At 36.2% G+C, this 24,291-nt stretch overlaps 1 protein-coding gene and 1 pseudogene across 6 annotated transcripts in view; both read right to left on the reverse strand.

Annotated features, from left to right (window-relative positions):
• The window catches only part of LOC145664525 (protein yellow-like), a 129,287-nt gene that overhangs the window by 15,176 nt on the left and 89,820 nt on the right, over nt 1-24,291 (reverse strand). The gene's annotated exons all lie outside the window — the stretch shown is intronic.
• The window catches only part of LOC145664526 (protein yellow pseudogene), a 40,062-nt pseudogene continuing 35,278 nt past the window's right edge, over nt 19,508-24,291 (reverse strand). For both annotated transcript variants that reach the window (XR_014127459.1, XR_014127458.1), the window contains one exon: nt 19,508-21,317. The product of XR_014127459.1 is annotated as a protein yellow pseudogene, transcript variant X2 (transcript). The remainder of the gene's footprint in view (nt 21,318-24,291) is intronic.

A 24,291-nucleotide genomic window follows, 5' to 3' on the forward strand; every position in this document is an offset into this window, starting at 1 on the left:
GAATTTGTGCACGTATCTATAGCTGAGACAACTATCCTCCTCTGGCATTTATTGCAATTTGTGCCCAAGTAGCGGAAGTGGTATTAATATATATTGATGAGACTACTAAACGCACTACAGCACGAAGTTGAAATACTACAGAATACTATTCTTTTTAAAAGAAATGGAAAAGCCAAGAGAAATCAATATCATCTCACATTCCTTTGTCAAAGTCGGACACAAATCATCATAATTATCCCAAAAAGCACTTTTTAAGTGAGATTATTGGGGGGGACAGTCCCCCCCAGGTCCAACATTGGGGGGGACATGTCCCCCTCGTCCCCCCGGGATTTTCGCCAGTGCACACTGCACTTTAGTTTATTTCATTTAGTTATGTGTGAGTTTGTATTTTTCATAATCTGTTCCTTGCTATACCGGAATACATGTTACTTGAAGGTATGTATTCCGTCATATGTATTTAATTGTCATTATCACTGAAGTCCTCACTTCGATAACTGGTAGTAGTATTTAATACTCTGGAAGCATAGATTCCTCAGGATCCTGTTGTTCGGCTCAGTCCACATGTTCTATTGTTGATATCTGACATTGGAGATAAGGCTCTATGGGAAACTGCTACTGCTGCTGTTGTTCTTTTGTTAATGATTTTGATATGTTGTTGTGTAGGCGTGATCTTTGAGTGTTTTTGTTTATGCGTGTGGTAAATACATTTATTTACAGATATTAGGACAAGCACAACTGTTAAGTCTGCGCCATTACTTAGAAGTAGTGAAATGAGTCTCTTTTTAATGTTTGAATAACATGAAGTTGGAAGAAATCATTGATATACCATTAACATTAAGAACTATAGTAGGCGTAGAAGGCTTAATTGTTGGATATTCATTTCATGTATCATCATAGAGGTGTATCGAAGAACAATCTGGTGTTACGTGTGAATCTGTTTTTGAAGAAACATATTTGACAGATCGAATATGTGAATTTGAAACGTTATTTGAGGTTAATTTAATTTTGAATAATTTGTATATTATAAATGACAAAATTATTAAAATGATTATTAAAATAGTAATTATAGGGATGACGAAAGTATATGATTGCATTGTGGAGCGTACCTAGAAAGGCAAAAGAAGAAAAAAAAGATTCAGAAAATGAAGTTGTTACTTGATTATTATTCTTTGAAATATGCTTAGCATAATTTTAATAATAACCAAATATTTCTTTCTTTTCTTTTTTTTCTTTCCTTTTTTTTTTTTTTTTTTTTTTTGAATTAACTAGTTTCTTTGAAGGATGCTTTGCATACCTGTTGCCTAGTTAATCTTGCTGTGAAATAGACTCTACTTGAAAATTTGCTTCGCAAAATTTATATTCATAGCCTACTCACGTTTCAATAACAATATTGTATTTCATTGTTTATTTCTTTAATTATTTTCAGGCCTGTGAATATGATTATTTAGTTCAGTTACTATCTTATTCAGCTTGTACATTTTAATAACTAGAGCTACAATAAGAATTAGTAATACAAATCCTACTAGTATAAAAATAATCCCAATGCTATAAGTAATATGAGTATCAAAGTGAGCCCATATTGGCATAGTAGGGTTCACTGTCAAATTCGATAGTTGAGAAGAAAGGTTCTGTAATTTATCGAAGTAAAATTGGTTTCTTACATCCCATTGTGAAAATGAAAGATTTATAGGTAACTCTATGTGATGATATGTAACTTCTACGGTATGTCTACTATCTAAGATTATTTGATTTGCTATCACTGAATCGAACGCATTGTAAGATAAGAAATAAGCTCTGTGTTGATCGTCTGAATAATTTGAATAAACTGGTGTTTGGACATTTCTAGAGACAACATGAACAGTTGTTAATGCAGAAAACAAAATACCTACTGGGGTGTATGGATAAATAAATTTGGAGTTTGTAGTATACTTTAATATATAATAACGACTAATTAAAAATAATATGAATAGATATTCAAAAAATTCTTTGAAGATTTTTTTTATTAATGCAATCACTCTAAGTTTGTTGAATGTCTATAAATAGTAAATTCTCTAATTTCCTATATCGCGAAATAAGAAAGTTTTCGGCCTAACTAGCTTATCAAAGAAATAGAATAGTCCCAGGAAAGAAAAATAAGGGTATTGATTCCTTTGTGTTCGAAAAAGAAAACCGTAAGGCACTTACACTCACGGTGTCCGAAGAAAAGAGACTGTTATCGCGCAGTCTATTCACACTTGCTGAGTGAACAAAAGAAATCAATACGAAAGGCTTTCACCAGAGTGACCTAATATCCCTATTCTAGACTAATATATGATTCTCTTCTTTTCCCATGTACAATCTCGATATTCATCCAGTGGTTCTTGATTTCGCTTCTATTGGTGGTCATCTTTCGTTGATTGAAGATCTGGTTGACTTTCTCAAAGTTTCGACGTGGGAACATCTTAAGTTGATAGTAGAAACTTGTTTCTTCTTTGGGCGTCGTCTGTGTCCACCGGCGTCTATGGGTGTCATCTAGCGTCTTTGCTTGTCCTTTGGTGCTGATCACATCATTCATCATGTTTCTTAGTTGTAGATGTTGAATTGTTTCCATAAATGTAAATCTTGGAGAATTTTCTTCGTCCCATGTGTTGTGGAGCAAATTGCCTACTTTCCAGGCTAATGGATGTTTATGTCTCGGCGTCTTCTTCTCTTACTGATGAAATCTTCTTTTTGATATTCTATGACGATTTTGTTCGCACTGTTAGTGAAACCTACAACTGTACCTTTCTTGTTATATTTGTGACTGAACACTTCTGGGATCCCTTTCTTTTTCTGATGGTCCTTCACTAAGACAACGTCCCCAATCTGGAATTCTGTTTGTTTGTTTTCTTGAAGGAACTTCTCAAGTTGCTTTTGATAATTCTTGATCATATTTTGATAAGCCTCTTCTCTTATCGTTTTCAAAACTTCAATGCGGTCTGTATTTTCGATTTTTGCACTGGAGTCTGAAATTCATTTTCCAACAATGACCTTGGCTGATAAGCATGTAGCAAAAAGAAATTGCTAAATTTTGTTATTACGTTTGTAACATTATTTAACGAAAAGGTGAGTGCTGGTAAAAATAAGTCCCATGTGTGTCCTTTAGACGATACATAGTGTCGTAACGCTTGCTGAATAGTGTCTGCTGTTTTCTCCACCAATCCTAAAGATTCGTGCTGATTGACAGCTATGAAATTCAATGTGGTTCCCAACTTTCTGAAAGTTCGGCCATTATTTTACTACGGTGTCCGGGAAGTCTGTCCAAAAAAAAAATTTATCTGGCAGACCATACTTTAGAAATACTTTCCGATATAACGAGTCAGCAATTGATTCTGCTGTTAAGTCTATTAAAGCATCTAGCATCTGTTACAATATACCTAGTACAAAGATCACATGTGATGAGAATGTATTTGTTATGCTTTTCAGACATTGGGAAAGGGCCTACCTGATCGATTTGGATAGTAGAAAAAGGCTGTGATTGAGCATATGTCTGTGGTAATATTTTTGGAGGTTTAGTGACTCTCTTATTTAATAAACAGGATGGGCAACTTTTAACCTTGTTTCTAATGAACGTTTTCATGTGTGGAAAATAAATTCTATGCAATGCATAATTATATGTTCTCGTTTGGCCTTGATGAGCAGAGGTTAATGGTGACTTATGAATCATATCAAATACTTTGTATTGTAACTTAAAGGGAATACATAGTAAACGTTTGGCTACGTTTGCAAACTTATGTATTCGGTAAAGTTTTCCATCTACTAATTCATAGCATTTCGACATTCGTACTGCATTGGTGTTAGATGAGACTTCTCCCGTTTCTAAATATTTATAAATATCTCCAAAGAATGTGTCCTCTCTTTGATAGCGGCCTATATCCTGTGGCTCTGTGAAATTCACTAAACATCTGTAGTGAATGATCACATCAATATTTTCTACTGAAAGATCTCCCGGCTGTACGGGAAGTAATGTGTAACGACTAAGTCCGTCAGCTATATTGAGCTCACTTTTTACATGTATTGGCGTGAATTGATAATCTGATATATAAAAATACGATTTCAAAGGTTTTGGTGGCAAATTCTTACTAGTCTTCAGAAATGTTAGAGCTCTTGAATCTGTCTTCAGATAAAAATGTCTTCCAAGCAGGAAGTAACGAAATGCTCGAAATGAAGCTATAATTGCTAGAAGTTCAATTTCTAAAACACTCAATTTTTTCTCTGATTCTGTTAACAAACGAGAGTAGTATGAGATAACATATCATTCACCTGAATTTTCATCATCTGTCTGCAGCAAAATTGAAGAAATTGCTGTCCTTGACCCGTAAGTATGCAAGCACAAGGGTTTGTTTTGATCGTACGGTGCGAGAGCGGGGGCTGCTAGCAATTTCTGTTTCAAAAGTTCAAAAATTTCTTGATGTTGAGCGGTCCATTCAAACCTTTCTCGTTTACGAACGAGCTTTTGAAGCGGTTCCGTGATTTCTGCATAATTGGGTAAAAATTTTCGAATATAATTACAAAGCCCTAAGTAGGACCGTAATTGTTTCGTATTTTTAGGTGGAGGATAAGTTTCAATAGTTTTCAAAATTCTGTCTGAAACTTCAAACCAAAATTTTGAAATTTTGTGTCCCAATGCTATGATTGATTTCATGAGAAACTGTGATTTCTCTACCAACACTCTTAAACCATAGATTCTCAGTCTATGCAACAGTTGTTCTAGAACTTCTACAAATTTCTCTTCAGAATTTGAAAATAGAAATAGATCATCCACATATAAGGTCATATTTCACTGACAAGGGGTAAACTAACACTATGATATAAAACTCGTGAGTTCAGTTCTCGCAGATCAATAATCTTGCGCAGTTTTCCTGACGGTTTCCTAAGAAACATAACCGGAGAATTATAAGGCGAATTGGATCTTTGTATCACCCGTTGTTCCAATAACGTATTTATAAATTGCGTAACTTCCGATTTCAGTGCATGTGGAATTGGAAATTGTTTGCGTGAAAACGGAATTTCTGTGTTAAGGTCAATTTTACATTGAAAATGTCTTGCTTTTCCGATCCTGTTAGGATTCCACGTAAACACATCAGCAAAGCGGTAGCAGAGGTCTATTACTTTTTCTCTATATTCAGGACTGGCATCCTGACCAATATTTAATTTAGAAATTTGAAATAACTGTTGTCCTTCCCGTAATAATTCCTCATCCACATAATTTTCATCTATTGATTGGCAACATTGATTTGACTCTTCAATTTGAACGTCTTCCGCTTTTCCGATTACAAAATTCTTATGAAGAACGACTTTTGTGACTAAAGGGTTAATAATTTCAACTACAGGTTCGTTTTTATTTAAAATAGCTCGCGACACTAAAATTCCTAGTTTCTCAATTATAGACATGTCTGGCTCTAAAATCACTTCTTGACCTGATTTCGAATTAATACATTTAAGTGAAACAATTATTCTTGTCCTTGGAGGAAGATACGTCCTCTTATGAATAACAAATTTTGGATCATATGCTTCTGTCAATAAACAAAATATTGGCTCTGAAACCTGATGACCTGTATTACTCTGTTGTTGTGTGTTACGAGGAGGCTTTCCATATCTAAACAAAGATAGCATCTTATTAAGGTAATCAACACGGGCGTTATGAAAAATAAAGAAGTCATTTCCCAAAAGAGCTTTCGGACCAAAATTTTCCACTATTCTGAACCTGTGATGAAAGGATCGACCGTTGATTAGAAATTTGATTATGGCTGTGTGTTTCAGCTCTATAGGTTCACATGAAACACCAACAACTTTCGTAATTTCCTGTGACAATTTAGTTTTAGGAGATAGCAATGATTTATCTAAAATTGATATTGTACTTGCCGTATCTGCAATTATTTTTAATGGTTTCTTTCTCAGTTGTATTGTAAATCTAACCATGTCCCCTTCAATTTCTAATGGAGTCTGTATCTCTTCTCCCTGAACATTCTTTTGTTTATATTGACGGTGTATACTAGTCTTATTAATCTCTACGGGTGGGCCCTTTTTCTTGTTATCTGTACATCCACTGTCTGCATGTACAGACGTTGTCAGTTTAAATTATGAGTTCCCTGTACTTGATTCATTTGGGAAGGGTTTTGTACAGGAACATAATATGTCGTACCATTACTTTGCATGTGATGTACACCCTGCATTTGATTAAAACTAGGTACCTGTTGTACATGAGACACTTTAGTATGATGACAACAACACTGGTTGTTATGATAATTTGCGCGTCCTAATCTAAAATTACCGCGACCACCACGGCCTCGAAAATTGTTATTTTTCCCTCTAAAATTGTTGTATTGAGTATTGTTTCTACCCTGATTATTCTTAAAATTGCCTCTCTTACTACCTCGAAAATTATTTCTGTTATTCTGATGGGATTGAGAATTATTTTGCGCACAGTGAGTGTTTATCTTTTGCGAATCTGAAGAACCGCCTTCGATTCTCAGTGACAATTTTTCTATTTCTTTCTGTAACTGGTTAATGGAAGATGTAACCTCACTACTTTGAGATGATGATGAAGGTGTGTTTGTGTTCTGAGTTTCCGAGTGTTCAGCTCTGTGTTGTTGTTTCTCTACTAATTCTCTAATTGCTTTCCTTTTATTTTTCCTGTGCCTATGTGACGTAATCTCGTCCTCGAACTCGGACGAAGAACTGTCAGTAACCGTAGATTCTTATTCAGAATCAGATGACGAACACCTACATTTCCCTTTTCTACACTTCTTCTTATACGCTTTCTTAATACGTGCATCTATTTCTTTCTTTTTCCTATTTCTAATTTTACATTCATTTGCTTCTAACGTATAGAGAGCCTAGATAAACGCATCTAAAATGTTAAAAGACTCATAACCTAGGTGTTGAATATAGTACGGTTTCAACCCTGCTGTAATGATTGAAATGGTCTGCTCTTCTGTCAAAGTCGGAGCATGTTTGTCTACCATGGATAAAATATCATAAACAAACGACTGAATGGGTTCATGCTTTTTCTGAATCCTATTCTGTACGGTAGAGAAAAAATCTACACTATCTCTAGCATTCTTGAAACATTTAATTATTTCAGCTTTACAATTCGCGTAGGTTGTTTCATCTGTAATGTTCTTTCTCTTTAACAAAGTTCGCAATTGTTCTTTTAGTTTCCCTGGAAACGCGGTGATTATCATTTGTTTTGCTATTTTGTCAGTCCAATTATTTAACCGTACACAATCATCATATTCATCAAAGAACTACTGTATCGTGATTTTGTGTGGTTTAAATTTCGGAACAGGATAATGAGAATTGTACACGTTAACAATAGGATTTTGAGCTCCCTGGCCTTCACTGTGTTGTCCCTGCATTTTCTTAGACTTATTGTATTTCCGTTTTAGTGGAGTGATTTTTACTTTTATTGGGATCTTTTTGTATCTTAACGTTCTAAATTGTCCGTCTGAATGTTCTGTATCACTGCTGGAAGTATTATTCATATCCTACATACGAACAGAAAAATAAGCCTTCGCATTGCGGCCTTCCATAAATTTCTGAAAAGAAATTTGTAAAAGGACTGCTTCCCTTATCGAGTATTATGCAGGATAACAATAATGAAAAATAGGAACAAAAATAGGTATGATCTCCCGCACCTCGATCTGTATCACCCTTTTTACGGTGCTGGAAATTTTCTATGTGGGTGTTACCAAATTGCAGGTTATATTACGATTTTCTATTTAAAATGATTCTGTCCTGTAAATATGCATGCAACAACGAAACTTCGACTTTGTGATGCTGATTATCCTTCTGCTCAATACTTCATCGTAAACAGTCAATCAGTCACGTGTCAAATTTTTTAACCTTAATCCACGTAGAAGCAAGCAATTATGAATGCAATTTTCTGTGCTGCTGCGTTTCTCTTATGTGTGTTTTCTCGAATGAATACCAAGTTTTGCAACAATGAGTAGGAAGTGCTGTCACATAAGATGTTTTTAAAAAACCGCCAACTCTCAAGGGGCTCGATTGTAAAAATTAACTAACAACTTGTTAACCAGAATGCCCAAAAACGTACGATGAGTTAAGTAAAGATATTCAATCTGTTTAAGAGAGATTTCTGCTATTGTTGACAGTTCTCAGAAATGAGACCTCGGTGATTTGGTAACTGGACCATCTCGTTCAATTTTAGACTCATATCTAGTTTCAGAGTTTAAATCTTCAAAGCAAGCATTCAAATCTGGTTACTCTAAGAAATTTGATTGACTTGAATATGGTAAAAAGGAAAACGTTCTTTTGTTACGCACGTATATTATTTCCCTCTAATAATAAAGAAAACTCACTTACTGAAAAAGGTGGGACCCGGACAAATCCGCCAAATGACAAATCTGCCAATTACCAAATCTGCCAATTACCAAATGCGCCAAACGCGAAAATGACCAAATGTGCCAATTGTGAAAATGGACAAATCAGCCAATGGACAAATCCGCCAATTGACAAATCTGCCATTACCAACATGTGGGTTTACTTGTGTTGCCATCATCGACAGTCAGTTTTTACCATGTTCCTAATATAGTGGAAAACATGGTAGCTGAGTAGTAGAGAACTTTAGATGTTCCTAATATAGTGGAAAACATGGTAGCTGAGTAGTAGAGAACTTTAGATGTTCCTAATATAGTGGAAAACATGGTAGCTGAGTAGTAGAGAACTTTAGATGTTCCTAATATAGTGGAAAACATGGTAGCTGAGTAGTAGAGAACTTTAGATGTTCCTAATATAGTGGAAAACATGGTAGCTGAGTAGTAGAGAACTTTAGATGTGAAGGATCCATGGTTCGATCACAGGCGAACTGTTCTTCGTGATCCACGTAAAGGTCTGTTCATATCAGGCGGTAAGCACGCAAGAAGTCTGGGGACAAAAATGCAATTTAGAGTTTCTATATAAATGCACAGAAACATTGGTCATTCAACATTGGTCTCCCGACCATGATGAGAAACTTGTGATTTGCTTCGCAACAAGCGCTAGAGTAGATATGCTGCTAGAAAACGAAGGGCCACTGCCAACCACAGTGAAGTAGGGGGGGCGGCCAAATTTGGTTTCCTCCAACTATCTACAGCTATTCTTCAAAGTCAGTTGGCGAAAGACGGGTAAAATTCCTGGATTTAAAATATATTCAATTTTAAGTGTTTGGAGAAGGCTGTTTCCAAATTGGAAGCAGGTAGAGAAAAGTTGCTTGTCCACCGACGTTTGCGATTTTTCGCATTTTCTTTCAAAATAATTACGGCACAAGCCCCGATCTCATACATGGCCTAGTTACTAGTAATGTCTCTTAGTTCATTGCTAGTACTCTAGTGTGGATACGCGACTTCACAAATGATTTTGTCGTTCGATTTTCTGAAAGCCTAGTGATTGTAGTGTTAAATCGAGTGACTTTATTGCCTAGTGTGGAGAGACCTTACACTTCGCCAACTAACTGCACACTCACAATTTCGCTGTTTGAAATCCAGTACAATCACACCACTAACAGTGAACAGGCGTCGCACACTTAAATTCAGTGTTACCAACTTACATGTCGTACGTATTGCAATCTACAAGTATTTCCATTATTCTTATGATTTTTAATTATTCTAATGATATTAATGAAACAATCATGATTTTTATCTATACTCGTTCATATTTACAGCTGTTTTAGTTTACTGTGATTTTTTAGTAGCTATTGCTTTATTGCGAAAGTTAATTAACCCCTTTAATGGGGCTTGACTCTGCTGCTTTGAACAAAGAGAGAGAGAAAAAAACTTGCATTAGATGGCAGACGCAGAGGTTGATTCAGTTACATTGAGCAGAATTTGAGTATGCCTCTCACCTTTAAAATGTTGTGTTTCCACAACCGATTGTGTTTGATCTGCAGGTCACCTCTACTGACTATTACCCGGCATCAAAGTTTCCACTCTAAGAGATTGCATTGCAGCTGAATCATGAATATTGCATCCCTTTCCTCTTTACAGACTTTTCACAGGCCGCAGACGGTGCGGACTCGACGATCGGACAGGCGCCGCTTGGGGAGTCCGAAAGCGCAGTTCTCAATTGGTCTCGCATCTGGATTCTTGACAGGGATGTCAGAGAAGGGAATTGCCGCAATTCCAGTTTCCTGTTCCATATGACGATAAATCTCCAGTTATGTTTTCACCGTGTGGTTGGATGCCTCGTCTTCGTGGATTTCAACCTGGTTCATGTCTTGTCTGTAGAATACTGGGATTTCATGCTCGTACATTTAAGTCGAGACATAAGTCTGGTAATATGCAGCATTGATATTGACCTTTTGCTCTACCTTTCAGAGGCGCAGTTTTCCCATGTACTTGAAACCAGCCACAATCATGAACTCTTTTAGGTAGCTGTTTTAGGTCTGTGAGTAAATTCATGCCTCATCAAGGACAACAACAAACTTCCACTGATCACCCGCGAAATGACATTAGTACGACATCCAGAAGTGCATTTTTCGCTCAATTAAATGACACGGTTTCAGGGCGTTCACACTGCTCTTGCGAACGACCGTGAGCGTAAATTCCTGTGGATGGCGTGGTTGATTATCACCTGTGGTGTGCGCCAATTGCTGGCCATCGCAGGCTGTGTGGTGATCTTCGAAGATCGCCATACGCCGAACCATGCCCAATAGCGGCGGGGTTCTCTTCAAGGGAGGCTGGTTTCTAGCGTCTCTTCTCTGTGTGGTGGGCCCAGGACTCTGTGCTGTATATTTCCGTATAATACATTTCATAGTGGCTCGACCTACACGAAAATTACACACTTACACATTTCTACGATGTGCGACGCCGTGAACTTAGGGTTGGAAAAGGTCACAATGAACTCCTCCTATAGTCTCTTCAGTTTTCTCTTCAGTTTCGACATCATCAGATTACGTTTGATCACAGTGTTCCACTACTAGACTAAGAAGTGCCGCGTGTGTCGTGACAATCTCACGGAGATGGGTTGGGCATGCGAGGTGCAATCGCACATTGAATTCTTCTCAACGAAAGTGAATCAACCTCTGTGTATGTCAACCATAGATCCAAAAAGATTGAGTCTCTTGCATTCTCCGATGACTAAGACGTATTTTACATTATTATTAAGCGCGTCTGTACATGCTCTCCCCGATTTAGTGTCATCTTTTATCTTGCCTAAAGATGCATTCCCCATTAAAGGTAGTAATACCTATTGGAATGACATGTGAAATCATTTTTTTTTTTTTTAATTCCTTGAATAGGATTTTTCACTGTTACTGAACTCTGTGTCTCAAAGCTTGCTGAAGAATGTATTCCCTGTGTTTTGTAACCACGATGTTGCAAAGAAAATCAAACACAAACAAACTAGTTAAACTCATATAATGTGACAGTTTCATGCTGACAGTTTTAGATTACAGGAGCTGTTTTCAAATTGTGTCCGCGGTGCCTTTCCAAGCAGTTACTGGCTTACAAATGTACCAAAAATACCAATAATATAATTGATATGGTTTATATATATGTATTGTAAAAATTGTTCGCGGTTTTCAAGTAACGATCAAATAGTGCTTTCAATTTGATGTCTGATTATGTGGTAGGCTCAAGGTAATGAATGATAATTGTAAATTATTTACTATGGAAGTATTGATGAAATAAAGAGAATTACAGGAAAGGAGAGAACCTTAATACTATAAAACTCACGGACATGTTGTCCAGCGTATCAGTGATTTATCCAGAATTTTGAAGTTAGGGGAGGTGTTCAAAAAATCTGGAGGAGTGTAATCTTGCATTAAGATCGTATACTTTTTTTTTTATTACAAACTTTAAAATTCGTTGATGTAACGAACGATAGCATTGGATTTCCTTCCTCAGCCTGAGACAATTAGCCTCGACTTTCTCATGCTTGGTGTGATGTGACGAGATGAAATCGTTGGCAATCGATTGATCAAATGTTGTTGTGACGATCACAGCCATGTAAAGGTTGATTTTCATTCATCTTGCGTTGTGTGCTTTGCTTGAAAATTTATCTTGTCGAAAGTGTTATTTTATTCTATTGCCACTTAAAAACAAGAATTCAAAATCTTTTAAAAGCCAAAATAGCAAGATTTTTAATGGTGTCTTCCCGCTCTACCTAAAGGCCCTCCAGCACTTTGTAGAAAATATCTTAAATGATCTTATCTTTAGGTAGAACGGGAATTCCCGTTCTGCCCAATCTTTCAAGACTAGAAATTCTGTCCAAGAGATTTCAAGAAAATTTTTCGATAGTAACTGTAACAGATTCTGTAAAATGAATAACTATTTCTTTAACTTTTATCATAATCTTAGATGTAATTTTTACTTGTTGTTCTCGGAAAAATGATTGGATACAGTTCTGTTATTAACAGTGTTATTCAAATCTATTTCAGAAAAAAGGAATGATTCGAAAAAACTACCTGCAGAGAAATGGAAAACTGACTCAGTTGCAAGAAGGCCGTTTGACATTGTAACTGAAACGAACATAAAACAAACTTACTTCGGTCTAATATCAAGACATTTCACAACAAAATTTTATTCAGTTTTCCAGTATTTCATCTCCAACATGCAAAGGCTCGCAGTACGTAAAAGCTGCCACAGTTTACATTTTCAAGATATGTTTGGCCATATATTAAGCAAACAATGCAAAAGGACGCGTAAGATGGCCCTTATCCCCAATTATCTGACTTCTCGATTTGATTGAAACTACAAAAACATTCAAGTATTTCAATATTGATATCGATATTTTGTATTGCTGCTATTTACGTTGACAATATAAATTTGAAAATAGAAGTACATATGATACTATTGCATATAGTATAGAATTATGTATGAAAGAAATCAGCTGATAAGGTGATGCCGGAAAAGGAGTTGTGATGTAGAACATTAATATTCTTTCCTAAGGGTCGCCTTATGCATCCTCTTGCGTTGATTACTTAATATATGGCCAAACATGTCTTGAGGATGTGAATAGTGATGTCAACCAGCTCGGCTTGGTTCAACTGAGCCATCGGTTCGAGCCGGCTCGGTTGCGATGAGCCATCGGCTTGACTCAGGTGAGCTATCGGCTCGGTTCGGCTCAGCTCAGGTCAGGTCAGGTCAGGTCAGGTCAGGTGAGCCATTGGCTCGGCTCGGTTGGGTAAGCTGTTGGCTTGGCTCACTTCTTGGGTCGGCTCGGTGGTGACTGAGCCGAGTCGCTCGAGCCGTTGACAACACTAGTTCCAGGAAACTGCGATCTCACCTTTAAACTCCGATTGCTCCTTGACCTCCACTCGGTTCGACTTCAACTTCCGAACTGCAATTATCACTGAGTCAAACATAGATGTGTTATACATTCAACCATAGAGGGCTCACGTAACAAGTAAAAAAAAAATATATATATAAAAATATACGTATTTTGGACCTAAGTCTGGTTATTTTGTCATAACCTTTGTAATTATATAAAGTTAATACTTCATGCAGTTTATTACGATAATTAGTTGCTTTGTAATGAAATAAATTTGTGATTAAAGCTACTAACTACTTACAAAACAAAGACCTATTGTTACAAAATGTTAAAACAAAAGCCCAATTTTCGAAGTTGGATTACTGAAGACAAACATTATATATATATATATATATATATATATATATATATATATATATATGAGTTTGTTTAGTAACTGATTTGATAATCTCAGTGGACACTAGTTTCATCTCTGTTGTAAATATCATTCAAAAAAACTGAAATAATAGTACAAATATGTAAAAGTTCGAGTACACCTACAACTAGGCTCGGCTCAGGTGAGGTGAGCCATCGGCTCGAGCCGGCTCGGTTGCGATGAGCCATCGGCTCGGCTCTGTGGTAACTAAGCTGTAAGCCGAGCCGTTAACAACACTAGATGTGAACTGTGGCACCTTTTACGTACTGCGACTCTTAGCATGTTAGAGATGAACTACTGAAAAAGTGAATAAAATCTTTATGTGAAATAATTTGATATTATAGCGAATTAAGTTTATTTTATGTTCGTTTCAGTTACAATGTAAAACGGCTTTCTCGCAACTGAGTCAATTTTCCATTTGCCCGCAAGCATTTTAAAAATATTTCATTCATCTTTGCTAAAGTAGATGTGAATAACACTGCTGATAAACAACTGTATCGTCGTCATTTTTCCGAAAAGAACCAGAAAAATAACATCTAAAATTTATGATGAAACTTAAGGAAATAGTTATTCTTCTTACAGCCTCTGTTAGAATTACCAAACAGATTATTACGAATGCAGGACAAAATTCAAGAGGACAAACCCCAAAGAAAATTTAAACAAAATGGACAAAATTCAAGTGACAGGATCATAGGCGCAGATTAATAAAATGATTATTTTTTTCTTCAGCTGTTACGCATCTAAAATATCTGAAATTCTTCACTTTGTGGAAATAACATTTTTAAAAAATGCTGAAAACCCAATGAAAGACGTAAGACTTATCTGTAGTAAGTATATATTTCATATTTTGATCTTTGCTAAAAGAAAATCTTGATCAGTATTTCAGAATTAAAATAAATATTTCTACATTACTCAAACGACTCCTCTATGCTACCACACAAGAACGAAATTTTTAAAATCAAATAGCATCACAGTTACTAATCGTAATTGAACTGAATGGTCTTACAGTAATATGCTGAACGTATTTTAAATGTATTAAATGTGCCTATAATAAATAGGAGTACCCAGAACTTTTCATATGGGTATATGTGAAAGTAATTAAAGCTAATCTGCCCTGTTATAACATTTTTACGTTTTATTGAGTTTTCAGCATTTCAAAAGAAAAAGTTGTTTCAGTTGTAAAAAAAAAAAATACAGATAACATTTTCGAATGCAGATAACATATATGACAATTGAAGGGAAAAAATAATCATAGGGTGTGCACTGGTAAATGCAATATATACTCCTGTGATTTTGTCCTCGTCAGAATCTTCCTTGCATTTTGACCGCTTGGATTTAGTCCCCGCCCTCGTTACTACTGCTAGTTTATACACGAGTTCCTATCTGCATACAAACACGCTAAGAGTCATGGTTTTCGGTTTTGCATTCCCCCCCCAAAAAAAATTCTTCCTCGCCGAAAGATTCCCATGCCTAAAAATAAGATCATCTAATATATTTTCTACAAAGTCCTGGAGGGCCTTTGGGAGAACGAGAATGGATCTTTTACTATTGCACCTCTAATTGGGGATGTAAGGAATTTATTTTCGGGAGGTGCTGGAGGAGTGGGGGTGTAGATAGATCACTGCATCACATAGCTCATGTAATATGGGATAGCACAAAAGCCTGAGTATCACAGATGAGCTTTACGACTGAGCCGTCATGGTTTCTCCACATGGAAAAAAAAAAATAAATGGTAGGGTATTGGATTTAATTTCGTCGGATGCTAGGTTCAATTTTCGGAGATCAGAACCTACCAAATGCTAGGTTGTTTTATAAAAATTTGCTTGTCATGCTAACTTACGAATGCAATGGACACGAGAGCCTTATTCCGTAAAAGTCTTGGCAAAGTTTGCGGAACACATTGTAACGCAAGTAATGAAAAGAAAATTAAAACTCCTGTATCTTATTGCAAGTTAAAACTTAAATTTTACATTGTATTGATACATACTACTAACGGAATGAGGTACAAGATTATCACTTATGTAATTATGTAGTTTTTCTTGATTTTATTGAAGTTTAACAGCATTGAGACTATGTGAGACGTGGACCTATAGTTTAAGATGGAATCCCAACTACAATGTGTTCAAGGCCCTTTCATTGGAAATTCGAATTGGGTACTCGTGCACCAAAGGCGTGTGCTAGTCACTACATCAGCAAGAAGGACACGTATTTTTGCGTTCATCTAACATGCTAAACATTCTTAAGTGTTCGATGAGAATTCTGTCAAAATTTCGCAGCATTCACCGACTGAAAGTTAATCTCATATGAGACTTGGCAATAGTGCACCGCGAAATCATTGGTCAGCGACAAACTTGAATTAGGCTCTGGCGCAGTATAATACAATGTTGATATAGATAAATGTGATTCTTGTCTGGTGATAAATATATTGGATTAAAACTGAGTATTTAAGGACTTTGTAATGGCTGTCAATGATGTTCATACTTCAAGTAAATTACTTACCCTACCAAAAAATGGCACTTCGATCAATAATCAAAAGAAAGGAAAGCAGTTTCTATACTTCTGGCATACTGTAAACACTATGGGACTCATGCAGAGTCGTTCTGACACATGATTAGTACCATACTAAAGAGTCCGACTAACATGTTTCCTGCAATAGTCAAGTCTTTAGTATGACGCTAATCATACGTCAAAATGACTACATAGGGCCTTTCATTTTTCTTGTTTGGTACTACTTTAAATTTTCCAAGTCAATTACGTAATAAAGTCTATCAAAGCAATTACTGAATCAATAAGTCTTATACGATTATATATACGATATATATAAAGAAAAGAAAAGAATAGGAGAGGAAAGTAAGTCTGAAGATTGTTTTTCAGAAATACTTTTTTTCTTTCTTTGTTACTCGGTTAAAAATGTGTTACTTCTCGTCTCCACATAAAATACGCTACATTGAATTCGAATTACTAAGTTTGTTCATGAGGTTTAATCGCTGGTTACAGACATTTGTCTTACAATTTTGTTTAATGATTTATACAAAGTGTTTTCAATAGAATGAGCTCCATACAGAATTTTACTTACCTTAAATCATTGAAAGCAAAATGTCATTACCGGTACTGATTTTAACTTCTTACTAGAACTCATGAATTTGTAAGAGCGTTCTTCTGCGTCTAAGTTCCCTTGTGTATTAATTAATGTCTTGGGTGTATATTATACGATCTAACAGGATTGATACTAGACCATTTAGTATGAGTTCCTTGAAAAACATCTACAGTATGGTATGTGTATTATCATCAGGAAATTGTTTAAGGAACTGATATCATTCAAGGAAATATGCGGTTTTGAAATAATAAATTTAGAATCTCTTCTGTTCATACCTATTCCTAGCCAGGCATGGACATTGTAGTGTTAATAGGAAGTAGTTACGTCCAGCAGCAAATCAAACCATCAGGTATTCCTAAATAAGTTATCTATTATACGAATATGGATTTTAAGTGACATGAAAACCCAACTTGAACTAGATACTATATTCCAAAAGTAATTTCAAACTGTCAGCCATTTTTCCGATCATGAAAACTAATTCGACACTACTCTTATTTTGCATATTTTATTTCCATCCCTTCTCACCATATCAGTCCCTTCTGACCCCACACTGAGGATAGGAGTGGCTTACACACACTGGGGGCTGAACTGGGACTTAACGGCGTTTTGAGTGTCACTATTCATATGTCTCCGAAAATTGTGGATTCAACATTAATATCTGTAGTTTTCGATTACTTTTAACATGTCACCCCCTTCCTATCCCCACTCCTAGTAAAGCTAGATGCTTCTTACTCCACAACAATTTTCCAGATCGTAAATCGTGTGTGTACCAAGTTTGCTTTAAAATAACCCCATGCGTTTCTGAGTTACAGTGGAACACCATTTTATTTTATATTATAATTTATATATTGGGCATTAACCCTGTCAGAAAAACAACAAAATAACGACAACCAACGCCTTCGCCTGCTCGGCTGCTCCCAGTTAAAAGTAAAGTATTAAATAAAATAACTAACCACGAGCAACGTCATATGAATATGTCCCTTACTTTTAAAAATAGTTTACATACTGAGTTCCATCTTCCTAACAGTTCGTGAGATCAGGGAGCTATCCAAAGGGGACCAAGAACAAAAGTGGAACGAGGTTAAAAGGAGAGAAAAGAAGGGAAATAAAATACAAAATAATAATCTCAATCAAATCTACTTTCAGATAGACATTACGATTTAGTATTACGATAGTCGAGTGGAGCTTTATATGCATAGAACCAGGGCCACTTTTCCGCTTAGGCACGTGCCTAGGGCAAAAACACTTGGAGGCGCAAATAATTGGAGGGCGAAAGAAGAAAATTAAAATCGCTAGTGCAGAAAAAAAAACGTAATTTCCGTTCCGGTTGAGCTACCTGGTTACAAGCAAACGATCTCGGCGGCTAATGTAAATGTGATACGTATAATTTTACTTTTGTTAATTGAGAATAGAGATTTATATTTCTTGACAAATAAGAATACTTAAGGACAGTTGTCTGAGGATAATTCGGGGGTGGGGGTGAATAACTGTACTAATATTAGGAAAAATACGGGTTTTCTGCTATTAGCAGATAAAGGCCGAAATTATGGAAATGAATATGATAATTAGCAAGTTGAAAACAGGTAATACAATAATACTGTAATTGCAAACGACTTCATTAATATGCTGTACTAATTTACAAAAGGATGGGTGCGTGGTCCGTGATGCCGTAAGGTGCAGTGATAAAAACGAACTGAAAAAGAAAAATTTTGTGTTCCATGGTTGTGCCACTTAACTGCAGACGAAGGCTTAGTGGAAACGCATCATTATGAAAGAATTAGTAGATTTATAATACGGACAGAAGAGATAATACCCTCCACAAAAAAAAAAAAAAAAAAAAAAAATCTTGACCACAAATTCATATGGTCTTGGGTCGAACCAGAGATCCTTTGCACCAACTGAGCGTTTACGAATTTCCTTTCAAACAAGATCTCTCATTTTCTCTTTCGTATACTTTTCATGATTACTAGACTACAGGGACACACACAGAAACATTGAAGACAGTTAATAATATATGTGCTCTTCAGAGCAACTACAGTACAATCTCCAATGGGTTTCACCTTGCAATCACAGCTCAACATTAACATCTCAGACCGATCAATTACAGCATAGCGGCTTACCCTGATCCCCACTGTCTTTGATGTTTGTGTTCGTGTCCCTGTCGAGTCTTGTAGTCATGGAAAAAAAATACGAAAGAGAAAATGAAAAAGGAAGCTGCCCTTAAATTTCATTGGGTGGAGTTGAACGTCTCTTTAGGCTGTATTGTAAGTTTCACGTCCCAGCTATTTAGGCAAAAGGAAATTGAGATATCCTGAATAGTGAAAATATAAATCATAACACGCATGTTCCAAATGAGAATATAATTTGCGACAGGCAGATCTTGCGATCGCCAGGGTAATGCATTATATCGATCAATCGTGCCAGTCGACATCTTTTACCTCACCCCAAGACTACACGAGGCTACTGGTTAAAGTGAATATGAACCCTTCGGGCTTGTATCCCAAGTAGTACCCCCATGAGGAAGCCGTAGTAAGTTCGCGTGTTAGTTACTTGAGCATGAAAGGGAACGAGTCTACATTTCTTCTTTTAGCTCCCAACCTGCAAGCTTTCTATAAAGAAACTATAAAGTAGCTACTAAGAATACACTAGAAACAGATAAATTTGCAGCTTTCGGGTTTCAGATTCTTCAAACCTACAATTACACCACTTATCCGTTCCTGAGCTACAGTAGCTTTCTAATACTGAATTTGAAACAGAAAAAAATATTATACAGTTTGTATCATTTATTTAAAAACAAAAATAAAACTCACTAGATGCGAGTTGAACGGAAGATACAAAGTGCGAACATTGACAAAATACAAATTTACAACAGTAACTTTTTCAAGTAACAGTAAAGCAGCAAAGTTAACATTTTACATTGCTACATTAAACCATTTCCTGTCTATTGAGAAAATCAAAGTTGCTGTTGTCATTTTCTTTCCATGACAAACTCATATACTATATAATACTGTTCATAATAAAAATTAGGTAGCTCATACCTGAGATCATAACAGGAAATTGAACATTTCTACATAAAATGTCTATTTTAAATATTCAGCAAAGCGCCTTGTCGTAAATACTTAATATTAAAAGCTATAATTAAATGAAATATTGCACCTACGGCCTGGCTCATATTTGTCGTAATAAATCACAATCAATCACTAATTTCTTTATATGAAAAATGAGTGAATTTTTGTACTAAGCATAGTATATACACAAATAGTTTAATAAAGGAAGGCTCTATTAACAGCGTTACTACTGTGATAAATATCAATAGGAGTAACTGGAAACAAACTTCTTCCATGTCTAGGTTCACAAACTCCTCCGCTAACAGCGCGGTCTACTGGTAACACCATTACTCTAAAGTTAACATCTGAATTATTTAGAGTTCCAAGTACATAGCTTTGCAGTCGACTAGTCAGAGCCCAAATGTTTTGATTCTCGTTGTTATCCACTTTTAAACCAGATGGAAATTGTAAAGTAACATCATTACGTTCAATTTCTTCCATGTATTGGGGCAAGTAAGGATTCAGAGAATTCCAACAGGCTATCGAGTTTCGTCCGAGAAGACCAAAGAACAAGATACCTCTTCTATCTGTTGCTGATGCTGCAGTCTGTGAAGGACGTGGTGGAGAGACATAATATGCTTCATCATTAGTGTTAGCTGCAGTTTCGTTAAGAAGAACTGAAGTAGGAACCCAAGATTCTCTTACACTTGCTAAACTGTGGAAATACAGTAAACGATCATTGTTTATCAAAGGGGATAAAGCTAATCCAAGTACACCGTCCATAAGAGAAAATGATTCACCATTAATTGTATATTTTCCATGTAAAGGATATGGATAGAAAAAATTATGATTCACTCTCCACGATTTGTCCTGGGAATAATCGTAAACGATCAGACCATAACCTGTCACATCAGCTAAATACGCGTAACTTCTCTCACATGAATCGCGAATATCTACAGCGATAGTCACCAAGAGAGATCGCCCAGGTAATAGATTAGCTTCCGGTATGCGATACCGCTTTATTATCTCATCGTGGATAAGGTCAAATACTAATATCTGTGCGGGACAAATTTGCTTCCTCCCTCCCATGAGATTAACGAACCCAGTGTCTAAAACCCATAGTCTCCCACAAGAATCTACTTTCACCCTGAAAACTGATGTAACACCTTGACAATTGCCTTCTTTGTTCCATGACCAACTTGGATAAGGTCTCAATTGTGGAGCAGTCGACTGTGGACTAGTATTCAGAGGAATATAGGTTAATGTTGCAGGAATTCCAGGCTTCCATCTTGGTAATGTAATAAACACACGGTCTTTCCACACATCTACATCCAGAGGAAGTCCCGCTCCTGGGATAAAATCTTGTGTTTGTAAAGAATAATTGCGTTCTGCTTCTGTTTCATAATAGAAGTCAATAGTTTTCCAACCATATAGTTCTTGGAAAGGCTTGCCTTCGCTAAAACAGCAGAGCGGTAACACGTTCAGTATTATGGCTGATGCTAAAAGCATGTCTGTCCTCGTATAAAACCTAAAACAGAAAATAATTAGACAAAATTAATAGAAGTGACTCCTGTACACCTAATTATATAAAGAAATTTACTAAAATAATTTTCTCTCTTTAGGATAATTACCTTAACGCACTACAAATGGTAATCATGAACTCTGAATTGTAAACTAAAATTTCATGGATATATGCTGAGATGTGCATTTAAAAATAAAATAAAAACACACTTATACATATCCACTAAAACGAGTAATTAAGGTAACATTACAACATTGTGTGCATTCCATGATAGCTTCCGCAAACTTTACCAGTTTTTAATGTTTTTTTCAGGTATTTTCCCCCCAGTCTGTTAATTCTTTGAATTACAAATTATTTCCAATCATAGTATTAGTAGGAAGCCAACTTGGATATATTTTTAATTGCCAGGTTTATACTAATATGAGAATGTTGAATAAAACTATTTTAAAAATTATCTGCGGGTGATGTAATGTATTCCTTCTCGAGTAACTAGTGCCCGGCATGTCGTATTTGGCGCATGTGCAGTGGTTGCAGCGAATATGGCGGTAAGCAGTATGTCTGTGGCTGTGGAGCAGCGGTGTGTAATCAAATTTCTCGTGAAGGGAAAGTTAAACCAGCTGAGATTTACAGAAGATTTCAAGCACAGTATGGAACAAACGATGTCACTGACAAGAGTGGTGTACAAATGGTGTGAACAGTTTTGCGAAGGACGGGAGCTGGTGACAAATGAAGCGCATAGACATATTCGCCGACTGCAGTCACACCAGTGAATATCGCAAGTGTTGAGTAAATTATTCTTGAAAACCGGCGAGTAACAGTGCGGAATATTGCTGCAGAGGTGAATATCAGTGTCGGGAGTATTGAGACAATCATTCAAGACCACTTGCGCTTCCGCAAAATCTATGCAAGGTAGGTTCCCCACCAGCTGACATTTGATCAGAAGTGGACACGCATGACGGTCTGTGAACAGCTTCTAAATCTGTTTCGAGCGGAAGGTGATGAATTGTTGCAATCCATCGTCACCTGTGATGAAACATGGTTGCACAATTCAACCCCAGAAACCAAAAGAAGAAGCATGGAGTGCCCATCGCCCAAGGAAAGCAAAACTCAGCTGTCCGCTGGAAAGATTATGGTAAGTGTATTCTGGGACATGAAGGGAGTTGTCCATGTGGATTTTCTGGACAAAGGGAGCACAATGCCCATGCCCAGTATTACTCCACATTGTTGAGTGGTGCTGTACGAAAGTCCATTCGGAAGAAAAGACCTGGGATGTCTGGAAATTTCATTCTTCTCCACGACAATGCCTGCCCTCACACGGCTAATGTAACAACAACTACTCTGGCCGAAATGCGCTGGGAAGTTCTGTCCTATCCTCCATACAGCCCAGATTTAGCCCCCAGTGATTATCAATTGTTTGCACTCCTTGAAGACCATCTGGGAGGGAAGAAATTCACGACAGATGAAGCACTGCGGAACAATGTCCTGCAGTGGCTACAACAGCCAAGTTCTTTCTACGCCAATGGAATCAAGCAGCTGCCACAACGATGGCAACGATGCCTCGACGCGCACGGAAAATACTTTGAAGAGCTGACATAGTTTGGTGCTTCTTGTGCTATCTGTTACCTCTGAAGAAATAAAAGTCCCGGTCAATCTTGAACGCCCCTTGTATGTTTAACATTTATCCAATTTTAACTGAAAAATTAAATGTGCAGCTTATGCATCATCAAATAATGACCCAGGATAAATGACATGCATATAGTGTACAACAAAGGTATTAGTTTCTAATTGTAAAGATAGTTTTTCAATACCGCAAAGATTATTTCTAAACTGAATTTTCAATGTTTCATATTTTTCCTCGGTATTGTAATCTATCCATGATTTCTAGTAATTTATTTATTTTGTAAATAACAAAGAAGAATTTTTAAAGTTTGAGCGTTCCTGGGTGCACCTTTCCCCACTTAATTTTGAAATAAAATTCCCTTCACTAACGTTTCTGGGGTGAGTAAAGTCTCACTATTATTAGAAGTTCCTAAATTACAGTAATTTATATATAATTAACATCTTCCCTCTACAACATGTGTTAGAGGTATCTCTAATACCATATAATTTAATTATTGATTGGTGAACTATGCAGAACTATTCGAATCTGAATAATAATCACCCCTGTCTCCCCCTCACTATGATAATTTCACATCCTGGGGCATTTAACATTTGCAAAACATGTTTAAATGAACTAATATTTTAGAGATTTTTCATATAGTTCACAAATGAGAGCATCCCACAATTATGCCAAATGGCGCGCTGAAGCTTATCTGGAAGCAGCTATAACTTTAATGTCTGTAAATAATGTCTGGCTATTTAATTTAAATATTATATATATGGCCTATAAGCATTCCTTACTGTAAGTTATTTACTATGATTCAAACTAGTAGGACAATCAATAAGAATTACTGGAAAATACTTTATAAATTAACACTTCATAAATTACTTGTAATTTTCGAAAACCATGTTTTCTAATTGCCATCTTCCTGTATTTAGTAACCCAAAATGTACAAAATAATCACTGCTTTCAGCATTTATAATGGAGTCTATGATACTTAAGTTCCCTTTCCCCATCAGCCTTTAATGCTCAACGTATTATATGATTTTGGTCCTACGTTAAACTGTAGGACTCATATCTCAGCCGCGGTGCTGAAAGGAGGTGTTAAATCAAATCCAACGTCCTTCAGTTCTCTTGAATGAACCGTTCCAATATAAACAAGAAACAATTATACTGCAACTTAACTTATACAAAAGAGGGTTTGGACTGAATTACGCTTTGTTTATTTTCTACTGTACAGATTGCAAAAACGGAATATGGTAACACAAAGCAGCTGCAGTGATAAACTCTTTTAATGAGCTAAAAATGTTATACGTACTTGTGTTTAAGTAGTGATATTTATGGTATAACGGTTTAGTTGTAATGTTATGTTAAAAACAC

Source organism: Thermobia domestica, chromosome 11 (genome assembly GCF_964235325.1).
Source record: "Thermobia domestica chromosome 11, izTheDome1.hap1.1, whole genome shotgun sequence".
In the NCBI taxonomy this organism is placed as follows: Eukaryota; Metazoa; Arthropoda; class Insecta; order Zygentoma; family Lepismatidae; genus Thermobia; species Thermobia domestica.